This window comes from Spermophilus citellus (assembly GCF_964194105.1).
Source record: "Spermophilus citellus genome assembly, chromosome: 3".
In the NCBI taxonomy this organism is placed as follows: Eukaryota; Metazoa; Chordata; class Mammalia; order Rodentia; family Sciuridae; genus Spermophilus; species Spermophilus citellus.
In genome coordinates this window covers 9,902,402-9,925,143 of record NC_138184.1, presented here as the reverse complement: position 1 = coordinate 9,925,143, position 22,742 = coordinate 9,902,402, and the positions used below count along the sequence as shown (strand labels likewise).

General features: G+C 42.2%; 1 protein-coding gene and 1 long non-coding RNA gene across 7 annotated transcripts in view; one reads left to right on the top strand and one right to left on the bottom strand.

Moving 5' to 3' along the window:
* Positions 1-22,742, top strand: part of ACP5 (acid phosphatase 5, tartrate resistant) — a 44,265-nt gene that overhangs the window by 8,338 nt on the left and 13,185 nt on the right. For 3 of the 5 annotated variants that reach the window (XM_081286001.1, XM_081285999.1, XM_081285997.1), the window contains exon 2: positions 13,392-13,538. The exons of the other annotated variants lie outside the window; for them this stretch is intronic. The gene's annotated coding sequence lies outside the window, so the exon portion shown is untranslated. The remainder of the gene's footprint in view (positions 1-13,391; positions 13,539-22,742) is intronic. 5 annotated transcript variants of the gene reach the window in all.
* Positions 456-10,769, bottom strand: LOC308644631. 2 transcript variants are annotated; one of them, XR_014021062.1, is made up of 3 exons: positions 10,658-10,769; positions 1,172-1,298; positions 456-1,096 (listed from the first exon to the last, which is right to left on the bottom strand). It is a non-coding gene; the product is annotated as an uncharacterized lncRNA (long non-coding RNA). The 2 variants fall into 2 exon arrangements; XR_014021063.1 differs by lacking the exon at positions 10,658-10,769 and adding an exon at positions 5,569-6,097.

Sequence of the window (22,742 nt, the reverse complement as noted above, 5' to 3'; positions counted from 1 at the left end):
GATGAGGGAGAATCCTCTCTTTCCTCTAAATAGCATTAATGCTGCATTGCTGAACCCAGCTTCATCACCTGAGCAATGGATATGATCCTTGCTTTTGCATGTGGACTGAGGATCGCTAAGTTGCCCAGGCTGGCCTCAAACTCACCATCCTCTTGCCTCAGGCTCCTGAGTGACTGAGATTACAGATTTGTGCCACCATGCCCAATAACATCAATGGGTGTTTGGTTTGGTTTGGTTTGGTTTAGTTTTGGTACCAGGGATTGAACCCAGGGTGCTTAAATATAAGCCACATCCCCAGCCCTTTCCAAAATATTTTTTATTAGAGACAGGGTGTCGCTAAGTTGCTTGGTGCCTCGCTAAATTTCTTCAAGCTGGCCTTGAATTCCCAATCCTCCTATCTCACCACTGAGATTTCTGGCATGTGCACCACCATGCCTAGCTATTAATGGGATTTCTTAATACTGTATTCAAATGAGCTACTTTGCAAATTCTAAACATCAATGTCACATTTAAGTACTTTTTTATTGTTGTTGTTTTGTTTTGTTTTTGTGGTGCTTGGGATTGAATCCCTGGCCTCACCTCACACATGCTAGGCAAGTGCTCTGCCACTGAGCTATATCCCCAGCCATAAATATATATTTTTAGAAAAAAAAATGTTCTAATAATAAAAAATTTGAAAATGGCATTATGTTTTATTTTTTTATTTAATCTTATTTTTTAAGATTCTAAGATCCTTTCAAGGAACAAAGTTTCTCTTACAAATTACCTTTGATTTCTCCTGGGATTTCTGCACTGGTCTTCAATGTTCTAGTCTTCCAATTTTATTTCTAAAATGTAGACCTAGAAAATCATTATGAATTACTTACACCATTATAAAAAATATCAGATTCTAGGCTTATGGTACACTAAGGCCATCTTGATTTATTCACCAAAGTACTCCCCTTCCATTTTCTAAATCACTGAGCAGCACTAATGAGCAAGAAACTCTTGGGGCTGGGGATGTGGCTCAAGCAGTAGCGCGCTCTTCTGGCGTGCGTGCGGCCCTGGTTCGATCCTCAGCACCACATACAAACAACGATGTTGTGTCTGCCAATAACTAAAAAATAAATATTAAAAAAAAAAAAAAGGAAACTCTTGACTTCCAGCTAATCTGGCATGATCTCACACTTACCTTCAAAGGCCAGGTTCCTGAGGGCTGCCAGCACTGCATCTTGGTAGAGTGTTGTGGGAAGGATCCAGCAAAGTTCTCTCCTTCCAGCTGAAGTTCAGCCTTCAAAGCCCAGTGAGTCCCGAGAAATCTGCATGTGCACAGGAGGAAGGGTGATGCCGACAGCACTGGGGTGTGTACTCAATTCATCAGTTCACATGACTCTGAGGTCCCCATTTATTTATCTCATGACTCGTTCATCAGATTCTCACTCTCCATCTTCACTGACTTCTTCCTGCACAGCTGTTCTAATGTTAGGACTGAAGGAGTCAGTAAAGCAACAGTGGACTAGAAACACACCTCCTGTTGGTGAACTCAGTGATTTAAAACATGGTGCCTGAATCACCCCTACTTTCTCTCTGTACCCTAGGTCTACAGTATCTCTCATACCCAAGTCCTACTAAATCTGGGTGGAAAAGAGTTAAGAATAGCAGTCCTGAAACTGAATAACCTTACAAGTGCTTGGTCAAAGTTTTCAACCTTTGCCGGCATTTGGGAACTAGATTTTGGAAGGCACCCAGGGCTCAGTGAGCCTGAACTGTTTATGTGAACAATATGGTATTTACTTAACTCCTGTTTTTTTTTTCTCTCTGGTAGTTTGGAATTTTATCCCATGCTTGGCAGAGGTAGCCTACTTGATCAGCCCCCAAATAACTCTGAGCCCGAGTCTCAATGGACTTCTCTCTCTTTTTGTCCCAAAGTGTTACTGTGTGAATTAAGCCTATCTTATGTGATTATATCAAGAGAACACTTGGAAACATGTACTGTAGAATAATTTAATTAAGTAGGATAAAACACTAATAAAAGCTATTTCATTGCCCTAATGGCAAATTTTTATTTTTACATTAATTAATTATTTATTCTGCAGTACTGGGCCTCACACCAAGCATTCTACCATTGAGCTACATCCCTGGCCCTTTTGGTTTATTTTTTGAGACAGGGTCTCACTAAGTTACCCAAGCTACCCTCGAAATTGGGATCCTCCTGCCTCAGTTTCCCAACTAGCTGTGATTATGAGCGAGCACCACTGTGACCAGATGAAGAATTTTAAATTTTTTTATTGGATATGTTAAAAAAGAATGAAATAGGGTTGGGGTTGTGGCTCAGTGGTAGAGCGCTCACCTGGCATGTGTGAGGCACTGGGCTTGATCCTCAACACCACAAAAAAGTGAATAAAATATTGTGTCCATTTAAAAAAAAAGGGGGGGGGTGAAATAGCCAGGCGTGGTGATGCATGCCTATAATCCCAGTGACTTGGGAAGCTGAGGCAGGAGGATCGTGAGTTCAAAGTCAGCCTCAGCAACAGCAAGGTGCTAAGCAACTCAGTGAGAACCTGTCTCTAAATAAAGTACAAAATAGGGCTGAGAATGTGGCTCAGTGGTTGAGTACCCTTGAGTTCAATCCCTGGCACCACCACCCCCACCACCAAAAAAAGAATGAAATAAAAGATGGTGCATATTCTTAAAAATGTCACCTTTCAAAAGTAAATTTCAAAAAAAAAAAAAAAGCTTTTAGTAGTCAACAGAAATACTTTACCAAATCTAATAGGAGTAACAAGTAACTGACAATACTTATAGCCATCTGAAGAAGAAAGTGAAAACTTGACCAACATACATAAAAGATTTTAAGATCAGCAGATCACATTACTGACAAATAGACCAAGAGAGGGAAAAGAGCCTTCTGTGGGCCACCATATATTTGGTAGGCTGTCTATTGATGGAGCAGGCATTGTAGAATAGTAGCATAAAACGGGATCACTTTAGTACATAAGGCAGGAACAAAGTTGTATCAAACTGGAAACATGCATCCTTTCCAATTCAGAGTTAATAATCAATTTACTTTTCCTGCAAATGTGAATGGTAAATCTAGCCTCTTTGAGAAATCACAAATCTTTTTGATGCCAGAATAGAGAATTTTCTCATAAAAGAAACAGAGCAAGCCATGAAGAAATGTACTAACAAGAGGTAGAAGACAAACAAAAAGTCGGAGAGAATATCAGCCATACATGCAATATAAAAGAATTAGTGTGGGGCTGGGATGGTGGCTCAGGGATAGAGCACTTGCCTAGCATATATGAGACACTGGGTTTGATCCTTAGCACTACATAAAAATAAATAATATAAAGGTATTGGATTCACTTACAACTAGAAAATTTAAAAATAATAAATTTAAAGAATTAGTGTGCAGAGTGAAAATAAATTAATGAACACATAATTAAACCATGGGGAAATGGCCAAAACATATTTAACAGAAAAAACCTTGGTTTGTGTGTGTCCCCCAAGGGTTCATGTGCTAGAAGCTTGGTCCCCAGTGTGGCAGTGTTGAGGTAGGGACTAGCAGAAGCTCATATGGACTCTGCCCTCAGAAGAAATCAGTGTTGGTTCCAAACCAGCAGAGAAGGACACAGAGGACAACAGTCCTGCTCCACAAGGAAAAGACAAAGATGCTCAAGTAGCAGCTCCTCCTAGATCCACAGGAGAACCAAGGTCACAGGGCAATCCACTGTCCCCAAGTTGCAGAGATAAAAGGCAGATCAAGAATCATCATTTCCTAGAACAAAGATCAATAAGCAGCAACTTCAGGATTGCCCTGTGAGCAGAAGGAGGTCAACCTAAACTGTAATTAATGAATTGCTGGGGATAAGCAAGGACAGACCCGAGACTTAAATACTTGAAAAGTCCCAGGCTTAGGGAACTGCACAAATTTGTAAACCTCACTGTCAGAAACCCAGTGGATTCAAGAAAAATGGCTTCCTGCTTCTGATAGGGAGACGAAAACAGCAGTTGTTTAGAAATATCCCCAGAGAATTCTGTCCTTCTTAAGTTTCCTTCAAAAGAAAACTGTAAGCCAAAAGCATAACCAAATGGGATGTTCCCAGAGCCCAACCTCTGGGAGTAAGGGAAACACCCAAGTAAGTCCATGTCCCTCTAACCTGTCTGCCTCTACCAGTGGAGGGGTGAAATGACAAGTCACCAACCAGGAACACAGGCTTCCTCAAAACAAGGCCTGATCACAGGGCAGTGGAACACTTCTCCCTGCCAGAGCATCCTGCACCACCTGCAGAATGCACTGAGAACAGAGCCTTAGAGCCCCCTTGGAAGTCCCCAGGGGCACGCCAACAAATTGGGTAACAATGATGATATCAATGAATGTCTAGAAACATAATCTACAGAGGCAGTCATGAAAAAATAGAAAATCTGAGCAAGCCTACAACACAGAGCTTGATACAGTAATCAAAAACTCCCCAACAAATGAAAGCCTGGGACCAAAAAGTTTTACTCTTGAAATCTACCAAGAGTAGATTTCAAGAACTGACACCATCCTCCTCAAGTTCTTTCAAAAATCCCTACAAATGAAACATTAAAAAAAAAAAAAAAGCAAATGAATTAATCATAAGAAATGACTGAAAACAGGCTGGGGTTGTGGCTCAGTGGTACTGTACTCACCTAGCACGTGTAAGGCCCTGGGTTCAATCCTTAGCACATAGAAATAAATAAAATAAAGGTATTGTATGCAACTACAATTAAAAAATATATATTTTAAAAAATGACTGAAAACTATTTCATAGAAGTTTAAAGACATGAAGGAAAATGCTCAAAACCAGGGGTGACCAGTAGAAGAATGTGTCACTTTTTTTCTTTTATTAAAATCATGCATCACTTAACAAGGGGAACACGTTCTGAGAGACATTTAATTAGGTGTTTTCATTGTGTGTACATCAGAGTGTGCAACTCTGGCAGGACAGCTCCTACACTCAGGCCATGTGCCATAGCCGACTGTTCCCAGGCAACAAACCTTGACAGCTTGTTACTGAACACTGGACCCTTAGTTTAAAACACAAACACATTACACAGCTGTACAAAATGTTTTCTTTCTTTATATTCTTATTCTATAACCTTCTTTTAACTTCTTCAACATTTTTTGTTAAAAACTATGACATAAACATACATGTGGTTCATTTCCAGTTTTAGCACACACAAAAAATTTTAAATGTATAAAATACAATATTGCTTTCACACAATGGACAAGTATAATGCAATGGGTTTTTTTGTTTGTTTGTTTGTTTGTTTTTGTTTTGCTACCAGGGATTGAACTCAGAGGCACTCGACCATTGAGCCACATCCCCAGCCCTATTTTGTATTTTATTTAGCAACAGGGTCTCACTGAGTTGCTAAGCACCTCACTGTTGGTGAGGCTGGTTTTGAAGTTGTGATCTTCCCGCCTCAGCCTCCCAAGCTGCTGGGGTTATAGGCATGTGCCACCATGCTTGGCTGTAATGCAATGTTAAGTATTTGTGTGTCTAAGGTACAGCAAAAACAAGATAAAAAATAATCAATGGTACACAGGTAGAGGGTACTTACCATGAATGGAGCTTGCAGGACTGGATGTTTCTCTGGTTATCAGCGAGTGAGGGGTAAATGTGGAGGCTGCAGACATTCCTGTACACTGCTGTAGACTTTATCAACACTGTACACTTAGGTTATTCCAGATTATTAAAATATATAATTTTTCCATTCTTCCATGACAAATTAACCTTACCAGACTTTTTTTTTTTATTTTATCAACTTTTTAAGATGTTAAACCTTTGACTCTTTTGTAATAACAGCTTAAAACCGACACATTACACAGTTGTATAAAAATCTTTTCTTTATATCCTTATTCTAGAAGCTTTTTTTGATTTTTAATTTTTCTTAAACTTCTTAGCTTTTTTTGTTAAAAAAAACTATGACATGAACATACGAATGAGCCTAGGCCTTCACAAGATCAGGATCATCAATATCACTGACTTCCCCCTCTCTGACATGGTCCACCGGTAGGTCCTCGGGCAATAATGCGCATAGTGCCATCATCTCCTATGATGACAATGCCTCCTGAGGGACCTGCCTGAGGCTCTTGAGGTGTCACTCTTCGCAGAAATATGTCTGTGGTGGTTTGTTTCCTTTTTGCCTCATAGATTTGTTTGTACACAGATAATGCACCATGAACATTCTTCTCTATTAATGAAAACCTTTCAGGGTTGGGGTCCATGCTTTCAAACTTTTTAAGGAGCTTGTGGAGGTCTGTAAAAGCTTCTGCTAGACCCGACACTGTGAATTTTCTTGGAAGTTCTTTCTCTTCTTTTGCAGTTTCCTTTTCTCTTGCTTTTTCTTGGGCTTTGCGCTCCTGGTCCAATGACTCCTCACTGGTCAGTTCCTGAGGAACCACCTCCAGGAGCTCCATGTCATCCTCCATGTCATCCTCCTCCATACCCAGAGTAAAGTTGTTGGCCATCTCAACCACAGCCTTGTCCATGTTTGCACCTTCCTCTTCCTGAGCAAATCCTTCGAAATCACGGACAAACCTCTTGAGTGTCTTCTTCCAGATGCCATTCATACATTCCTTGGTGACATCAGCACTCCCTTTCACATTATGTAATGAATAGCGATTCTTGAATCGCTTGAACCACCCAGAGCTGGCAGTGAATTCAACATTATAGTCGGGTCCAGCCTTTTCCTTCAACATTGCAAACAAACTTTTGGCTTTAGCTGTAATCATCATAGTACTGAGAGGGACCCGCTCCCGTGTCTGATCTTCAATCCAGGTCATTAGAAGTTTCTCCATATCTGATATGGGCCCTTCTCAAATTTTTGTTAGTCTGGTGGCCTTCAATGAGGCAGATCCTTTAAGAGCTTCTGTCACTTTGTTCTTGTTCTTCAAGATTGTAGCTATGGTGGAATGGGACATCCCTGATTGGCGAGCAATAACCATTACTGATTTTCCACCTTCATAGTCCTTAATCAATTTTAATTTTGTTTCTAGGTCAATCACTCGACGTGGCCTCTTACTGGCAACTTTAGCAGTGGATTTTGTGTGAGTAGGAGCCATGATGAACACAATAGCATAAAATTAAATTGAGTATATGAGAACAATCAAAAGATGCAGTAAACCACCAGCTGTAGGAGGCTGCTGGTGACTACTGTCCTACACAGGGTCCGTTGTTGGCTGAAATGTCATTATGCAGAACATGACTATGTAAAGTAATATATGACCATTGGAGAGTCTGTATGACAATAGACGAAAAAATTAATTAGATAATTGGAAGCATTGACAAATTGCAAGAATAAATACTTAGGAAAGGTCAGACAGTTATTACACGTGCTCCAGCAACATTTCCTATTAAATCTGAATTTATCCATAACCAACAACCTAGCCATTTTCCCCATTGTATAAAAAGTTTTCAAGGCATTAAAACTTGTGGACAAAAACAAGAATGACACTGTCAACAAACTTCAGCCAGGCACAGTGGCACATGCCTATAATCCTAGCTACTCATGAGTCAGAGGCAAGAGGATCACAAGACCAGCCTGGGCAACTTAGCAAGACCTAAAAAAAAATTTTAAAGGGTTAGGGAGCTAGTGATATAGCTCAGAGGTAAAGTACCCCTAGGTTAAATCCCTGGTGCAAAAAATGGCCGGGAGGGGCAGGACTGAGGATGTAATTCAGTGGTAAAGCACACCTAGGTTCAATTCCCCGGGACTGGAAATAACAACAATAATAATAAACAATAATAAACTTGGGTTGGGTGTGGTGGTGCATACTATTCAGGAGGCATGAGGATTCCAAGTTCTAGGTTAGTCTGGGCAATTTAGTAAGACCCTGTCTCAAAAAATAAATTAGAAAGTCCAGGGGTGTAGCTCATGGTAAAGCACCCCTGGGTTTAATCCCCAATAACATACAGAGAGAGAGAGAGAGAGAAACACCTTGAGAGCTGGGGATCTAGCTCAGTGGCAAAGCACTTGCCTAGCATGTGCAAATGCAAGGTCCTGGGTTCAATTCTCAGCATGCAAAATAACTAATTAAAGAACAAACTCGAAACAACCCAAGTCTTATAGCAGTAGACGGTGAGTGAACTGTGTGAGCCGTGCCTCAGCAGCATGTGTGCAACAGACTAAGGCAAAGAAAGCACAAGAAAAGCCTTTCGGCACAATATCAATGGTATGTTGATAGTAATATTAACTTACTGAACTCTGAAAAGAGGCAAAATTCTGCTTCATGATAAACAGATGGTATGCTCTACAGAATAATGAAAACAATTGGGGCAGTGGTGACTTCTGAGTGCAGATAGGTGGTGACATCAAGAAGTCATAGCATAACTGACAATAGTCAATTTAGTCACTTGGGTGGTGAGTCCATGCATGTTTATGTTCTTATTGTATAAACTAAGCATAGAATAAATAATTTATTTCAAGACTCTCTTTGCCACTTCAGATCTTATTATTCAATCCACTCGGGTTCCAAACAAGAAAAACTCTTACACCTACGCCATAGTATCCCATGCCTAAGCACATGGACACAGTGTGATCCAGTGGCAACAAGATCCCACAAAGGGAACAAGGGGGAAGCAGCTAAGGAAAGCAGCCTGCTTCACCCACAGTTCACAAGGGGACCCACACTCAGAAGGTGAAACACACTCCCAAGCCTGAAGACCACCCTCCTGTGCAGGTGAGAATTGAGACCCTGAAAGAGGAGGAGACAGTAGGGTGGGGAGGTGCCAGAATTAAATTTCTTGAATCACTGCTTAGGAGTGAGCCCTCTCAACCTAAACTAGCAGACAGCCCCTCCCTTAATGTTCTCTGAAGAACAGGTTGACCTCAGGGGAAAACATTCTCTGAAATGCGACACTATGTCATCCCCTGATCTCCACCTTCCTCCCTCCCCCTGGTATTGGGGACAAAGGGACACTTCCACTGAGATATATTTGGCCCTTTTTATTTTGAGACAGGGTCTCACCAAGTTACCCAGGCTGGCCTGGAATTTGCCATCCTCTGGCCTTATCTATTGTCATACAGAATCTCTGGCCTCAGGGATTACAGGTGTGCACCACCATGCAGGACTCCACCTGTTTTCTACTCATTTGCTCCTCATTAACTGTTGAGATACTAGGGGTTTCTCCCTATTACAATATTCCTTTCAAATAAAATCACTTCACACCTCAATCAGGATTTTGTTTGAAAGACACTGTCCAGAAACAGCCCTAGTGCAAATAACACCTTCAGAAAAGGTATTAAGGACAGAGTGTGTAATTCAGTGACAGAATGCTGGCCTAGCATGCACAAGGCCCCAGGTTTCATCCCTAGCACCACTAAAAAGAAAGAAGGAGAGAGGACATCAAGACCCCCTCTTCGACCCAACCCCATCAGCATATGCATCCCCAGCTGTCCAGTACATCTTCTCAATTTAAAGGGTGCCTGCCATAGTTGGTGTGGGCAAGCAGGACACAGAGAAAGGCTCCCCAGGAAGAACCAACCAGGCAGGACTTCAATGACCTCTCTTTGCAGAATCAACATTGGCCTTATGGAGTTTTGGTCTCAACAAGGTTATGCACTTACATACATTCATTCATTCATTCATTCACTGCGGTGCTGGGGATTGAACCCAGGGACACTCTACCATTGAGCTTCATCCTCAGCCCTTTTTTAAATTTTTAATCTTGAGATGGGGTCTGGATAAGTTACTGAGGCTAGCCTCGAACTTTTGATTCTCCTGCCCAGCTTCCTGAATTGCTGGGATTACTGGAGAGGTCCACCCACACCTAGTACCTATAAAGTTTCTAAAGGGAACCCTCTACCCAAAGACATTCTTTTTTTAATATTTATTTTTTAGTTATAGATGGATGTAATATCTTTATCTTATTTTTATGTGGTACTGAGGATCCAACCCAGTGCCTCCTGTGTGGCAGGTGAAAGCTCTACCTTTGAGCCACAATCCCAGCCCCCAGAGACATTCTTAAAAGGAGTCTGTGTCTAGATAATATAAAAAAGGAGATTGGAAGATTCTTACAGTGGAGTATCAGGAAGTTTTCCTCTGCTTTACTCTTGGTTGAAAAGATTCCAAACAAAATACATCTTTTAAAGAACGTCATTCATTGCTTTGTGGGAAACTAAGGAATTAAAATGTGATGTCCGTATGAAACGCAAAACGAAAGATGAATAGTTGACACTGATGTTGTGAACTGGAGGAGGACAGTTGGCATTTGGGCATGGGGACAGGGATGTGGATTTGTGACACTGTTTCCCATACATCTGTAAAACTCAAGGGGAAAACGATGACCCTGGAGCGGGAAAAGGAGGGACAGAGGACCCCACCGACCACAGCCCCTTCAGCGCACGAACCCCTCACGCGAGATGTCCCCTCGACCCTTCCGACGCCACCGCACAGTCGGGGGCGACACGGCGCTGTCCAGAGAGGGCTCCTGGCTCGGCCCAAGTCGCCGCGCAGGTACAGGAGAGGACAGTGGGTCCGGGCCTCCCGCCCGGCCCCACCCCGCGGGGCCGAGGTGCCCGAGGACCCAGAGGCGCCAGCGGCTGACAGGGCCACAGACTGCGGAACTGAGGCAGGGAGGCCGGGGTCCCCCTAGGGCGGGTTCCACCAGCCTCAGCCCCATCTCAGAACGCCCCGCCCCTCACTCACCGTTTCCCCGATTCCGAGAGCTCCTGGGTTCTCCCCACGGCTCCCGCAACCGGCGTACAGCTCGGTCCCGGAGCAGCAGAGCGACCCGCCCCCTGTAGCAGGGAAGCCAAACCGCAGTGGAGCTGGGGGGTGCGAGAAATAAGATCCCGCGAGAATGTTGAACACCCGCGGGCGCGGCGGGGTCGCGCCGCGGGATTGGACAGCCCGCAGCCCACCCCTGCGCTCCTGATTGGATACGGTTCAGGCCCCGCCCCCGAATATTGAAAGAAGAAGCAAGCGGAGCGGGAATGACAGGTCCTAGCCTCCATCCTTTCTCAGACCGGGTTTTCTCTTCTCCCCAGAACCTTGCCTGATAAAGGGAGGCGAAGTAGGTGAATACTTGCATTTCGGGAGAACTTAACTCTTGGCTTTCCAGAGAAGACACTGGCATCTTTTTTTTAGATCTCTTTTTTTAAATGGTAGACACACACACACACACACACACACACACACACACACACACTATGTGGTGCTGAGGATCGCACCCAGTGCCTCACCTGTGCTAGGCAAGCGCTCTACCACTGAGCCCCAACCCCAGCCCAGACACTGGCATCTTACCTGTATTCATGAATGTCCCCCCCCCCGCCGCCGCCTTTTTAAAAATTTATTTTAGTTGTAAGTGGACACAATACCTTTATTTTATTTATTTATTTTTATGTGGTGCTGAGGATCGAACCCAGCGCCTCGCACGTGCTAGGGGAGCGCTCTACAGCTGAGCCACAACCCCAGCCCTCCCCTTTTTCCTACTAGACTCGGGGTCACAATGGGCTCAGGGAATTCCAGACTCAGCATCCGATGAAGCAATCCCCTGGCCTCACAGGAGGAGAGGATCTCAGGCCAGGTCAGACCAGACTACAACAGGAGGAATAGCTTGATGTCCTGCAAAGGTTAGGAATGTGATATGAGGTTGATGTTATCAAAAGCATGACCAAAGCTTCCTGAAATTTTATCTTGCAAACTACTCATTTTCATCCAGGAAAATGAAAACACTCTAAGGAGAGAACAAACACATGAAAGGCATGGAAAAACTGGAATTATATGGCATCAGTATTCTATAAAGGAATTGAAAAGAGAGAAAAGTAAACATTTCATGTAGTTCAGGTAAGCATCCTGTTTCACCCACAGTTCACAAAGAAACCCCACATTCAGAGGTTATCATAATGTAGTCTTGGGAGCAGATTCTGCTGAAATGGAGCCCATTGTGGATCACTCCCTGGTTCTGAAGCAGGACATCTAAAGATTTAACTCTGGGAGCTCACCATGTGCTGCTGTTCCCTCCTAGTGTGGAAACTCTCCCTTTCTTGATACCTTAATATTCTCCAGAGGGACACCCATTTGGAATCACATTAGAGTTCTGCCCTAAATAAACTGTCAAAATCATAAACTCTTTTCCCAGGAGACTGAGTCTCTAAACCTGACCTTCACAGGGTATAATTGTGAAAGTAACTCCAGTAACTCTGTAAGCCACAACCAAAATACTTATCAGAAAACTTAATCAAAGTATACTTATCAAAATACTTATCAGTCCCATGCAACCAGAACCACAGCCTCAGAAAGGACAGGCACACACACCCCCAACTACATCTGCATGTGGGTTCCCTGTCTCCCAGAGCTCTTAAGTTTTCCAGCATCAACTTTGCTTCTATTAACTATTCTAAGCAGCTGGAGACCACATCCAGGAGAGGGCGCCTGCCCAGGACGCACCAAGAGAAACTTCATTGCCCTCCTCTGCAGGCTCAGGCTTGGCCTCAGTTTGGAGTCACTGGCCACAGGCCGATGCTCCCCTCTCTATAAGTTATTCACCTGCTCCAATACCAATATCCAATTAGTTAAATGAGACAAAGACCTTCAATTGTATTGAATAAGAAGTCTGCTGGGGGCTGGGGCTGGGGCTCAGGGGCAGAGTGCTTGCCTGGCACGTGCAAGGCCCTGGGTTCAAACCTCAGCACCACATAAAAATAAATAAAATAAGTAAAGATATTGTGTCCAACTACAACTAAAAAATAAATATTAAAAGAAGTCTGCAGAACTCCTGTTTTCCTTCTGTTTATGTACAAAAGAGGAAATTTCTAACGTATTTTATGTTGATTAAAAAACTGGCAAATAAAAATTATTTCTTTGAGAAAAAAAATATGCTGGCAAACTATTATTTACACATTAAGAAATTATTGTGGAAAAGAGCTAAAACAAAAGAAAAATGTGAACTTTCCTTTTTCTCTTCCCTGAACTTCACAGTGGATGGTTGCCGTCTGAGGATTTACATGTCCAGTTTACCCCACACACACACCTCTCTCTCTCTCTCTCTCTCTCTCTCTCTCTCTCTCTTTCTCTGTGTGTGTGTGTGTGTGTGTGTGTGTGCGCGCGCTGGGGATCAACCCCGGGGCTCATGCATGCCAAGAAAGCCCTCTACCACAGAACTACATCTCCAGCCTCCAGTTTATCAGTTGAAACCCTCTCTCCATCCCACATCCACACCACTGACTGACCCATCGAGTCAGTTTTGTAACTGAATGCTAGACTGTATGAAGTTTTCCTTTCCTGCACTCTACTATCCCCGGGTTGAACCCATCTGACGCTCTCTCCTGTCTCCCAATTTAAATTATTCATTCAAAACTGTCATCTAGGATAAAATATGATATCTTGGATAAGGACCACATCTCTTTTATTTGATTCTGTTCTCTTTAATTTGTCACAGAACCTGCTTATTGAGGATACACAGAGCATATTCTACACTGACCTTTACCTGATGGAAATTACCGGGGGTGAGGCCGGTGGGGCGCTGTGAGGCGGGATGGAGGGGTCCTCTCAGCAGAATCTTGAGAAGTCCACATACTTAAGGGAGGTATGGATGCTACTACTATCCTCACCACAAGAGGGCGCAAACTGACTTTCCCTTTCTAGAAAGTGGCTCAAAGCAGTTTCTGGAGGACTTCTTTATTGAGGGAAAACCAGTTGGTAGAAATAAAGGTAATACCACCATTCAATTTAATTCCATTTATATTATTTAATTTTTTATAGGCTGTTAGCTGGGCGTGTGACGCATACCTCTAATCCCAGCAACTTAGGAGGCTGAGGCAGGAGGATCTCCAGTCTGAGGCCAGCCTCAGCAACTTAGCCTAAGCTTTAAGCAACTTAGTAAGACCCTGTCTCAAAATAAAAAATAAAAAAGGGGATTTGGAGATTTGGCTCAATGGTAAAGTGTCTCTGGGTTCAATCCTGGTACAAAATAAATAAATAAATAAACAAACAAACAAATAATAATCCTAGGTAATTAAAAAAGCAATAAGCCCTGTGAATTTTCATTGTCTATCCCTAATTCTGAAAAGTAACTGAAAAAAATCTACACATAAAGTTGGAGTAAGGTCACCTGGGCAACCCAGCAAGACCCTGTTTCAAAAAAAGAAAGAAGAGCTGGGGTTGTAGCTCAGTTGTAGAACACTTGCCTAGTACATGGGAGGCACTGGGTTTGATCCTAAGCACCACATTAAATAAATAAATGGTATTGTGTAAAAAAGAAAGAAAGAAAAGAAGAAGGAAAAACAAGCAGTCAGGATAACATGAACCTGTGATTACAGTGACTCATGATACTAAAGCAGAAGGATCACAAGTTCTAGGTCAGCCTCAGCAACTTAGCCAGACTCTTGTCTCAAAATAAAAAATAAAAATCCAGAGCCTCACACATGCTAGGCAAGTGCTCTACCACTGAGCCACAACCCAGTCCTGTTTGTTGTTGTTGTTGTTTTAAATAAACTAACCAGTGATCATGAGGATTTGTAGAAATTGGAACTCTTGGGCATTGCTGGTAAGCATGAACATACAATTACACAATGACATAGCCTCTCCCCTCCTATACAGTATGTATATATGTGCACATACACATATGCATACAAATGATACAATATGTATCAAACCATACTAAAATAAAGGACTTAAACAGATACATATCCACCAGTTTTCCTATCTGTGGTTTTCTCAATAGCCAAAGGACTGTAGCGGAAACCACCCAAGCATCCATCAACTTAGGAACAAACTATGGAACATTCACACAATGTAATATCAACCAGCCCTAAAAAGAAGGAAGTAATGATCAAAGTTACAATGCAGATGAGCTTTGAAAACATTATGCCAGGTGTAATAAGCCAAACACAGGACAGATATTATATGCTTCCACTTGCATGAAGTACTTAGAAAGCTCACAGAGAGAAAAAGTAGAGGGGCCAAGGGTATCCCTCAATGGTAAAGCAGGGGCCCTGGGTTCCATCTCTAGCAATGAAAGAGAGAGAGAGAGAGAGAGAGAGAGAGAGAGAGAGAAGAATGTAGCTTAACAGCATGAAGTTAATTGTTTATTTTTGTTATTGTTGTTTGTTTGGGTTGGGATCTTGCTATGTACTTCTCTTGATCATCTTGCTCAAGTAATTCTCCTTCTTCAGTTTCCCTAGTAGCTGAGAGTACAGGTGTGCACCATCATGACCAGCTAGGAGTTATTATTTAATGGGGCCAGAGTTTCTGATGAGATTGGTGTAAAATCTGGGCACTGTTGCACATGCCTGTAATTTCAGCACATGAGGAGGCTGAGGCAGGAGGATCAAAAGTCCAAGGCCTGCCTCAGCAACTTGGGCCCTCGACAACTTAGTGAAACCTGTCTCTAAATAAGAAATTTAAAAAGCTGAGGATGTTGCTCAGTGGGTAAGCACCCTGGATTCAGTCCCTGATACCTAAAACAAACAAATTAAAAAAAGGTAAAAGAAAATTGTGGCAACACATAGCAGTAACGACTGCACCACATTGTGAGTGCACTCATTGTATTAAATTCCAGTGTAAAATGGTTGAGATGACAAGTTTTATGTTATGCATTATGTTCAACAAAAATAAACATTAAGTCAGACATTACAGCTGAAAAAATGAGTTCGGCTGAGCATAGTGGCAAACACCTGTAATCCCAGACTCTGGAGGCTGAGCACCAGGATGGCAAGTTCAAGGTCAGCCACAGCACCTTAGCCAGATTCTCAGCAATTTTGCCAGACTCTGTCCCAAAATATATATATATTTTAATGGTTGGGGTTGTAACTCAGTGGTAAAGTGCTCCTGGGTTTAATCCTCAGGAGAGAGAGAGAGACAGACAGACATGTAGCAATACAAACTATGAAGAATTAAAAAGTGATGGAAAATGCTATATAATGGAACAAATATATCTATTATAATATGTTAACACTTGGATTCCTTAAAAGGGGAAGCAGGAAGGACAGAAAAGTTTGAACAAATAATTGCTTCAAATTTTTTAAATTAGGGGTTGAATAGGGAGCTTAGTGGTAGAAACACTTGCCTAGAACACACAATGACCTGGTTACACCCCCCCCCAGTATGAACACACATACATGTACACACACATACATACACACACACACACACACACACACACACAGACGCACACAAATCCTAATTAGATTAAAAACATAAATATGGAGTTCCAAAAAGCTCAACAAACTGCAAGTACGAGATTATGAAAAAAATATATACCAAGCACAGCATCATCAAATTGCTTACCCAGGGATATAGAAAAATTCCTTGAATTAACCAGAGATATAAGGCAGGTTAACCACAGAAAACCAAAAATTAACTTCATACTTCTCACCAGAAACAAAGTGAGCTATGAGACAATGGAACAGCAACTTAAAGAATGGAATGAACAGGTACATTAAGCAAGAATCCTATGCTCAACAAATAATATGTTTCCCAATGAAGGGAAAATAAATAGTTTGTCTAGATATAGTGAAAGAATTTGTAATCAGTATACTTGCTCTATAAAAAATATCCAAGGTATGCCTGAGGCAGAAGGAAAATTATACCATATGGAAATCTGGATATACACACAGGAAGTACCAAACATTATAAATATGGGTAAATATGAAAGGCATTTCAATGTTGTTTAAATATTTTTTAAAGGTCATTGCCTCTGAAAAATGGTGGATTTATATATATATATATATATATATATATATACACACACAAAAATGCAAAAAAAAATCTTCAAAATGTTAAGAAAAAGAAAAGTTGCTAGGCACAGTGGTACACGCCTATAATCCCAGCAGGAGGCTGAGACAGGAGGATCATGAGTTCAGAGCCAGCCTCAGCAATGGTGAGGTGCTAAGCAACTCATTGAGCCCCTGTCTCTAAATAAAATACAAAATAGGGCTGGGGATGTGGCTCAGAGGTTGAGTGCCCCTGAGTTCAATCCCTGGCACCAAAAGAAAAAAGAAGTTAAAGAGAGAGAGAGAGAGAGATCATTGATTCTGTTAAACAATAATAAGAACAAGTTATGGGGTATTAAAATTAATATGGAGGAACTGAGGTTGTGGCTCAGTGGTAGAGTTCCTGCCTAGCATACTTGAGGCACTCAGTTTGATTCTTAACATCACATAAAAATAAATAAATAAATAAATAAAGGTATGTATACATCTTCAACTAAAATAATAATAATAATAATAATATGGAAATGCAAGTTACCTGGTATAGCTAAACAAATCTGGCAGTAAACGAACAACAACAACAAAAAAAAACCTAGGTGCTGGGGCAAAGTTCAGTGGTAAAGCACTTGCCCAGCATGTGTGAGACCCTGGATTCAATCTTCAACATAGTGAAGGGGGAAAAAAATCAATTTTGGAAGACTTAATAATGCCTACATTCTTATTTAAAAGCCATAATAATCAAACTAATTGGTTTTGGCACACAACACATCAACGGAATGGAAAAAGGATGCAGAAATATCATGGGCGCGTTGGCGCACTCCTGTAATCCCAGCAGCTCAAGAGGCTGAGGCAGAAGGATCATGAGTTCAAAGCCAGCCTCAGCAACCTAGCGAGGCCCTCAGTGAGACCCTGTCTCTAAATATTATACAAAAAATGGCTGCGGATGTGGTTCAGTGGTTAAGTGCCACTGGGTTCAATTCCCAATACCAAAAAAAAAAAAAAAAAAAGGAACTTTGGGCCAGGGTATAGGTCAGTAAGTGAGTGGCAGAGCATGAGTTTAGCATGCATAGGACTTGGGGTCAATCCTCAGCATCAAAATATATGTAAAAAATTAGGAACTTCACTCTGTTAAAGTAATTACTAAGGAAGTTTATTATATTTTCATAATAAGGGAAAAAACAATTACAAATCATAATTCAATGGAGTATTTATTTCCAGAATATATCAATAATTGTCAAAAAATTAATAACCTGAAAGCAATGTAATTAATACTTCACAGAGATATCTATAGCAAATATGAATGTGAAATGTGAGCTGGGCTCAGTGGCTTACCTGAAGTCCTGGCTACTCAGGAGGCTGAGGTAGGAAAAGCTCTTGAGCCCAAGAATTCGAGGCAGCCTGGCCAACATAACAAGACCCCACGTTGAAAACAACACACAAAAAGATAGAAAATGGTGTTTAGCTCTTAGCTAGTACTGCAAAGGAACCAACTGCTGATAACTGCAACAACCTCAACGTATCTCAAGAGAATTAGATTGAAAGAAGAAAAAGCCAGTCTCAACAATTACATATCCCATGAATTCCAGTAACATGGATTTTTTTAAGATTTTATTTTATTTAGTTATTTATTTTTGGTACCAGAGATTGAATCCAAGAGTGCTTAAACCCTAAGCCACATCTCCAGCCTTTTTATTTTTTTTTATTTTGAGGCAGGATCTTGCGATGTTGCTTAGGGCCTCCCTAAATGGCTGAGGCTGGCCTTAAACCTGCAACCCTCCCACCTCAGCCTCCTGAGTTACTGGGATTATAGGCATGCATCACTGCACTCAGCCTGGCCAGGATGCTTTTTAAAAAATTGGTTTATTGAGATATGATTCATATGCCATACAATTCACCCATCTAAAGTACAAATTCAATGGCTTTTATTACATTTATAGACTTATACACCCATCATCATGATAAATTTTAATACATTTTCATTGTTCTCTCCTCAAAAATCCATACTCCTTGCCTACCAACCCCTTTTTACCTGTCTCAACTTTCTACCACCCCTAGGCAACCACTAGTGTATTCTTTATCTCAGTAAGTTTGCCTCTTCTGGATATTTCAGATACATGGAATTATACAATGTGTAATCCTTCGCAAATGGCTCCAATCATTTGTTCTTTTGTTTTGTTTTGTTTCTTTTTTGTGTGTGTGTGTTTTCACATAATGTTATCAACGTTCATCCATGTTACAGCATGTATCAGGACTTGATGTCTTTTTATTGAATAATATTTCATTATATAAATAGACTAAGATTATTGAGGGGCTGGGGAGGTAGCTCAGTGGGAGAGTGCTTTACCAGTATGCATGAGGCTCTGGGTTTTATCCCCAGCACCACATTAAATATTCTTTTTTTTTTTTTTGAATTTTTAATATTTTTATTTTTTAGTTCTCGGCGGACACAACATCTTTGTTGGTATGTGGTGCTGAGGATCGAACCCGGGCCGCACGCATGCCAGGCGAGCGCGCTACCGCTTGAGCCACATCCCCAGCCCACATTAAATATTCTTTAAATGACAAAATTATAGACATGCAAAACAAATGTGTGGTTGTCAGGAGTAGGCCGGGGGAAAATGACTATGGTTGTGGAAGGACAGTATGAGGGCTTATGACAGTGAAATTGCTGTGTATCCTCATTGGGTTAGTGCCCACCAGAACCTAGTCAGGTGATAAAACTGCAGAGAACTAAAGAACCCCCCACACCTACATGTACACACATGAGTGTAGACACACACACACACACACACACAAATGAGTGCACGTAAACCTGGTGAAATCTGAACAAGGTCAGAAGGGAGACTGTTATGAACTGAATGTTTACTTCCCCTGAATATTCATATATCAAAGCCCTAGGGTTAGATGATGTAAGATGGTGGGACCCTCATGATGGGATTCGTGCCTGGGTTAGTCAACTTTCTGTCACTGTGACAAAATACCTCAGATAATCAATTTGTTAAGAGGAAAGTTTATTTTGTCTTGCAGCTTCAGAGGTTTCAGTCCATAGTCTGTTGGTCTGTTACTTTGGGACCCGTGGCAAGGCAGCACAACATGGCAGGTGTCCACGATGGAGGAAGCTACTGCCTCATGGCTGCTGGGAAGCAAAGAAAGGAAGAGGGGTGCTGGGGTCCCTTCAAGAGCACACCTCCAATGACCTAACTTCCTTCCACTAAAGGGTCCGCCACCTCCCAATAGAGCCATGGAGTTACAAGCCCTCAATACCCGGGCCTTTAGGAGACATTCAAGATCCCAACTACAGCATTGCTATTTGTTTGTTTATTCATAGTCCCAGAGACTGAACCCAGGATCTTGTGCATGCTAGGCAAGCATCCCGCGACTGAGGTGCATCCTGTGCTCTTTTTATTTTGAGACAGGGTCTGATTAAGTTGCCTAGACTAGCCTCAAACTTGCCATTCTCCTGCCTCTGGGCACATCTCTCTCGCAGTCCGTCTCTGGAGTTTCTCTGGGGCAGTCTCTGATCCATCATAGGATCCTCTACACCCGACTCAGGCCTGGCACCAAGGGGGCTGGAAGGAGTTCTGCCCTTCATTCCAACAAAATAGCAGGTCTGCAGGACATTGCTACACCTCAGGCTATGCCACACAGAGGCAGTGGCAGGTCAAGACATCTGCAGAAAACACAGGAGCTGCTGGGCCCAGCAAGGTGTCCCCAGATACCAGAAAGTGGCCCAAACCTTTGGCTGACACCCAACCTGTCCAATGGCTAGTCCATGCACCCCAACACCTAAGGGACATTATGCAAAACTCCACTCAAATCATCCCTCCTCTGCTCAGAACCCTCCAGGGCCCCCACCTCACTCATTCATCAAATATCCCGAAGGCCACATGATCTGCCCCAAACACCCCCTCCTTCCTTCTCTTCCTGTGGTCATCTCTCCTCCCTACCTCCTTGCTCACTCTGCTCCAGCTATTAGTCCCAGAAGATTCCACCCTTATGATGGTTACTTTGTAAGTGTGAAGTGCATTTGAGTTACTTACACCTTTAGAAATAAAATTTCCCTTAAACTTTCAGTTACAATTACAATCACCATCATTTTGTTACTTCCATAGCTGCTGGATTCTTTGCAAGAGGCTGTTGGTTACATTTTTTAGTCCATTTACGAATTTATTGAAGTCATTTAAACAATTTACATTTATCAGTGGGACACATTTTACATTTGAACCTTTTTAAATGTCTCCACCCAGCAAATCCTTCTGAAGTCCATGACATCCAGGGAAAATCTAAAATGTAAACATATAAATAAGGAGAACAGGGGATGTAGGTCAGTGATAGAGCACTTGCCTAGCAAGCAGGAGGCCCAGTGTCCAGTCCCCAGCGTGGGGCAGGGGTTCAATAAATAAGAGGAGGGACTGGGGGTATAGCTCATGGGTAGAGCACTTGCCTAATATCCTGGATTCAAACCCCACACTGGACTAAATAAATAAATATTATCTGTTGCTATAACGGAATATCAGATTGTGTAATTTATGAAGAAACCAGACTTATTTAGCTCATGGTTTTTGCAAGCCTAAGAGCATGGACCTGGCCTCTGCCTGGTATCTGGGGAGGAGCTACCTGCCGGATCATGATATGGTAGGGACGTCACCTGGAGAGACAGAGCAAGCACTCCAGAAAGAACTGGCTTTTGCAATAAAGGCCATCCTGCAAGAACCCACTGATCATTAACTAGTGGATTCTCCCACTGGTGAGAGCTCAGAGCCTAGATGACTATTGCCTCTTAATAGTCCCAGCTGCCCCACCTCTTAATACCTCAGCAAGAGGATTATATTTCAATGAGCAGGAACTTAAGTTCTCTTAAATATTCTGCTGCTACTCCAAGCTCCACCCAATTATCAGATACTTTTCTATTTAAAGTTGTCAGTCTGGGGCTGGGGATGTGGCTCAAGTGGTAGCGCGCTCGACTGGCATTCGTGCGGCCCGGGTTCGATCCCCAGCACCACATACAAAACAAAGATGTTGTGTCCGCCGAGAACTAAAAAATAAATGTTAAAATTTCCTCTCTCACTCTCTCTTTAAAAAATAAATAAATAAATAAAGTTGTCAGTCTTTTATAGACATAAATATCTGGTAGCATTTGTTCCTTCCAATGAGAGAGAAGCAATTAGAGGACAGGAATAGGATACAAAACATAGGATTTTTTTGAGCTGAAATCATGGGTGGGGATGAGGCTTCAACTTTACTTCTCCTGATTTTCTTTGTTTCATTAAAAGAAAAGTAGGTGGCCATGCAGGGTGATGCAGGCCTGTAATCCCAGCAGCTTGGGAGGCTGAGGAAGGAAGATCACAAGTTCAAGGCCAAACTCAGCAACTCAGCAAGGCCCTAAGCAACTTAATGAGACCCTGTCTCAAAACTAAAATAAAAAGGGCTGGGGATGTGGCTCAGCGGTTAAGCACCCCTGGGTTCAATTTCTAGTACCAAAAAAGAAAAAGAAAAGAAAATGTGTGGGGCTGGGAATGTAGCTCAATGGTAGGAGAGTGCTTACCTAGCATGTGCCAGGCCCTGGGTTTGATTCCCCAGTACCTCCAAAAAGAGAAAAAGAAAATGTTAACTGGGCATGGTGGCACATACCTGTAATCCCAGCAACTCAGTAGGCTGAGGCAGGAGGATCCCAAGTCTGAGGCCAGCCGGGGCAACTTAACAAGACCCTGTCTCAAAAAATAAAAAGGGGTGAGGGGTGTGGTTCAGTGGTAGAGGGCTTGCCTAGCAGTGTGGGGCCCTGGGTTCGATACCCAGTACTGTGAGGAGAGGGCAGGGGAAGGGGGGAAGGAGGGGGGAGGAGGGAGTGAGGGGAGGGGGGATGTGTATGTGAAATAATTATGACCAAATGTACATTTTATTTTTCATATGGTGGGTACAGTGGCATGTTTTAGGGTTTATTCTCTGTACTTTTCTGTATTTTAAAATTCTAATTGTGATAAAATACGTATCACAAAAACATTGCCATCTTCATCATTTTGAAGCATACAGTTCAGTAGCATGAAGCACACTCACACTGTTGTGCAAATATCACCATCATC